General features: G+C 33.9%; 1 pseudogene; it reads right to left on the bottom strand.

Moving 5' to 3' along the window:
* Positions 1-2,771: 2,771 nt before the first annotated feature.
* On the bottom strand, positions 2,772-4,177 carry LOC123239216 (annotated as a pseudogene).
* Positions 4,178-4,906: the final 729 nt, after the last annotated feature.

Below are 4,906 nucleotides of genomic sequence, written 5' to 3'. Positions count from 1 at the left end.
TAGACCTCAATGGAAATAACTGAAGGCCTTAAACCAAAGAGCCACAGGCATAAATCAAGAAGCGATTACTATGGAGAAACGTTGACCTTCTTTACCACCAGAAGCAGCAGCACCACCAGCACCATCTTCCCCTAAACACTGGTCTTGTTGTTCAGCTCCTAGAGTCATCATGCCAGGAAGCAAACCTTATGGAGATTCCAGCTGGCAACTGCTTCTTCAGCCAATACAACTAAAGACCCAGTATGGAATGTTCCTGCTATCAAAGTTTTTGGCACTGTCAAATGATTCAAAATCAGAAATGGTTTTTCACTGGAAATGACATAAAAGAAAATGTATTACCATCTGCTTTGCTGTTGCACCCTAAAGATCATTTGGTCTTCCCATCTGACTTTCATCTTTCTATGTGTTATCTCTCTCTAGAATGAAAGCAAAACAATGCAAAGATTATGTTTTTGTACTCTTTTTATTACCAGCACTTAACACAGTGCTTTGGAAATAGTAAATACTTAAAACATTTTAAATTAATCAATCAATCAATTAATTATTTCTCAGTGCCTAGCTTAAATTTTCAACATCATAAGTAAATTTTTATTAAATTGAATCAATTTTTATGTGAATTGATGTTTTCCCTTTTTTTATTCCAAATGTTTGAAAACCAAATAAAACAAGCATTTCCAAATACAAAGAAAAAGATGGTACTTAATTGAAATGACAAATATCCTATGTTTAACTTACTTTTCTTCATATCTACATGTATCCCAGGCCCTTCCCAACTTCCCAACATCACAGAAGGTATAGTCTGTGAGACTGACATGTTCATAAATATTAAGCTTTCATATTTTCACCTTTCAGTTCACAATCTGGAGGTAAACATAATTTATTCTACCAATATTAATTCTGTAACTGTAGCTGTGGATAATGTTTTCTTGGTTCTCCATATTTCACTATTCATTATTCTTTTCAAGTTTAAAAAACTGGCCTGCTCATTACTTTATATGGTATAGTAGTATTTCATCATAATCATATAACACAATTTGTTTAGTCATTCCCCAACTAATGGTCATCCCCTCAATTTCTAATTCTTTGCCACCACAAAAGTTTCTGATATAAGTCTTTTAGAATGTAGAGGTTCTTTTTCTTTTTCCTCTGATTTCCTTGGGAAACAGTGGTATTTCTGGGCCTAAGAGTATACATAGTTTTGTATCACTCTAGGAGTAGTTCCAAATTGTTCTCCAAAATGGTTGGATCAGTTCACACCTCTACAACAGCTTATTATTATTTCCATTTTTCCAAATCCTCTTCAACATTTGTCATTTTGCTTCTTTTGTCATTTTAGCCACTTTTATGGGTTTGAGATGATAGCTCAGAATTCTTTTGATTTGCATTTATCTAATCAACAGTGATTTAGAGCATTTTTTCATATACCTATATATGGCTTTGATTTTTTTATCTGAAAATTTTTTGTTCATATGTTTTGCCAATTTATCGATTGGTAGATGGCTGTTATTTTAATAAATTTGGCAAAGTTAATAAAAATGGTCTTATCTTTTCATTGAGAGTAAAATTATGTGGCATTGAAATATATTATGCACTTATAAAAAGTAATATTTAATGTGTTCTTTGTTGAATCCAATTGAATGTTGAATCCTTGGTGTCTAGTACTATGAACCTCCAATTCTGCTTTTGGCCTCATCTCTTGGTAGAGATTTAGGAGACACCATCATTTCATCGGTAGAATTTATAACAAACATATTTTAGAGTATTGATACTTATGCAGATGCCAAATCACTTCCCATTTTAATTTTCTTTTTGTTAATTTTAGTGTGAAGCCATTTTCTGTTCTTTTCCCTGCAATCCTTAAGATGAAATTTGTTGAGTGAAGCTTGTAACCTCTCTTCCCAGGCTCAAAACATCTATTTAAATTTCCTATAATGAATGTTTTCCAATTCACTCTGTGCAGATAAGATTATTTTGACTTATAAATGGTAGCTTCTCTATTTTTCCTATAACACATATTCTACCATTTATTTAGTCTTTCATTCATTCATTTAACAATTGTCTATTATGTTATTTGTTATTATGTGACAGTTTGTTTAATTGGTCTAATCACAGTGTTTCTCCTGCTCCCATTGGCCACTACTTAATTCAAGCATTGAACAGTCTCAGTAGTCACATTAAACTTTTCACTCTTGGGACTGCTTTTTTTTTTTTTTTTTTTTTTTTTTTTTTTTTTTTTTTAACGTTTGATGGTCTTTATTTACAACTTTGTTGGCAAAAAGGCAGAGGGAAAATTTAAACCGGCTTACAGAGGACATTCCAGATGATGCTGTCAGTTTAAAGAACTTGCATCTTTAATGTCCATCTGATTAATTATCCAAAGAAATGTAACACTGAATCTGCATAAGTTGTCTATTTATGAAGTACAGTGCTCTTATTTTAGGCAGTCTTTTTTTTAATATATAAATACAAAGTAAATCAAACCACTCATTAAAAAGATGCAGCTTAAATGAGGGATATTTTCAATATGTATGTTGTACTTGGTAATAACACATGCCCAATAAAACTCACAAGTTGGAAAAAAAAGCATTTATACTTCCTACTTCAATTATTTACAAAATCTTTTCTGTAATGACCATTATATTTCAGATTACTTATGACCTACTCTGAACTTACTATAGAGGTGTAGTCAAGATCAGAATAGAGGTGATAAGGGTGAATACTCCTTTTTGGGGGGGGAGGGGAAGAGGAACTTAAGGAGGGGGTACCTCCTGAAATCAGTGTGAGAAACCATAAACATCTTGTTTAAGAATTCTAGACAGGAGAAAAAAAATTAATGTAGTCAATTTCAATTTATGCTGAGCTGACAATTTTTTCATCTGACTTGCTTGCTGTCATTCCTCTAAATCAAGTGTGTTTAATTCTTCTTCAAGTTCATCCAAATGCTATCCAGTAAAAAAGGTTTTCATCAACAGGAACAGCACCAATCACTCCATTTTCCTGTTCTTCATTATTTTCTTCCAAATCACTTTGTTCTCCATTTTCTGCCCCACCTCCTGAAGCTTCACTCAATTTATTATCGTCCTTCTCTACTGAAGTATATGTACTGAATCTTTCAAGACTAGCCACAGTAATACCAGTCTCATCCACATCCTTTGGGATATATTGGCTCAAATCTGTATCATTTACTCTTATTAGATCTTCAACCTCATCACCACCAGTTCCTTGAGTATATCGAGTATCATCTGCTTCTTCATCATCATCATCATCATCAACCAGTTCAGGATGAAATTCAAAAACTTCTCAGCCACTGATCACTAGTGCTTTTCCTGCCTTAAAGTCTGCTTTTCTTCTTTCCATATCTTGCTCAAGTTTATCAATCTTTTCTTGTCTTTTCCTTTTCTTCCATGCGAGAAAAGACTCTAAAGTGATTTTGGTAACATTTGGTCCTAAAGCAGAACGCTCTCTTTCTATTAGATCTTCTAATGAAATTTCATCTTCTTTTTCTTCTTTCTTCTTATCTTTTTTTTAATACAAAACCAGGAGGAAGAGCATGACTGTACATACAATTATCACCACCTCCAGGGCAAACCCAAAACCAGCCATATTTTGTTTTCAATAGCATCAAGAAAGTGCTTGCACACTATTTGAGTTTTTGGTTTTTTTCTTTTTCCGCCTCACCATGCTTCTTGTTCACTATTTCTTCCAGCTTTTTCTCATCCCAATTATCCATGGTATCCTTTTCACGTTCTTCATCTCGTACATCTATATAAACACTTCGTTTTTCACATTTTCTTTCCAGAGACAAATCATGGGAGAACTTACATTTATCTCCTTTAGTACACTGCCCTTGCTTAAAGAATGCACATACTACAGATTTGGGATCTGCACCTTTACTTATTTTCTGAGCAGCAACTACACGTTTGAATAGTTCATTTAACTACTGAAGTTCTTTCTTCTTGTCATCTTTCTTTAATTTCTTATCACCTTCATTTTGTGCACCCTGTCGTGGATTCTGTTGACCAAATTTAACTTGATGAGTCATAGCCTTGATGAACTTCTGTTGCTTTGCCCCTTTCTTATTCTTCAAACCAAAAGTTTTGTCCTCAATGATTTTCTCCTTCTTTTTCTGTTCTGCCTTCTTGTTGCCCCCAGCCGGGGGCTGTTTCTTGTGGGGCATGGCGGAGCGGGCCCAGGCTCAAGGCACTGCACCGCTTTAGCCCGACTTGAGGGGAATGGGGGAAGGAAAAAAGACAACCACCACCACCGCCGCCCAGAGCGGAAGGCCTTGGGACTGTTTAATGTGCTTTCCTCCAAAATAGTTTCTCACTCAGTGTGAAATCACATGTTGTCAGTAACCAAGAGAGTAAAACTTCCAGATGAATAGAGAACATGGATAAGTATTTATATATTTACACTATATCATCCGATGGCATTTATTTAACATATTTTTATTGTCCTGTTATATACTAGGTAACAAAGACCTACTAGTTAAAATTTTATTTTCATGCTTATCCAACAGTAATTACTTAGATGTGTCTTTGGCTAAATTTTAATTAATATAACTACACATTCCATTGTTGCCTTTCTCATAATATTTGTGTAACACATTGCATATAAAGTCTTGAGTTAGCTTCATCACCCTGACATAGGAGTATACAAATACATTGGCAGATTTCCCCTTTTTAACCTTAGAGACACCTCTATTAAGGTGTTGACTTTCTATATTTGATTCATTCTAGTAGAATTCTATATAAATATCTTCTGCTTTAAAGTATTGTGACTCCTCAATAGTGGAATAAAATATTTTGAACAACAATGTAATTTAAAAAAACATATTATGGCAGGTCTTCCCTTAATATAAAGCAAGAATCCTTAACCTTTTTTTTTTCTGTTTTGGACTCCTTTG

This window comes from Gracilinanus agilis, chromosome 3, assembly GCF_016433145.1.
Source record: "Gracilinanus agilis isolate LMUSP501 chromosome 3, AgileGrace, whole genome shotgun sequence".
Lineage (NCBI taxonomy): Eukaryota > Metazoa > Chordata > Mammalia > Didelphimorphia > Didelphidae > Gracilinanus > Gracilinanus agilis.
Note: the sequence above shows the minus strand (reverse complement) of the source record. Positions and strands in the feature narration are given on the sequence as shown.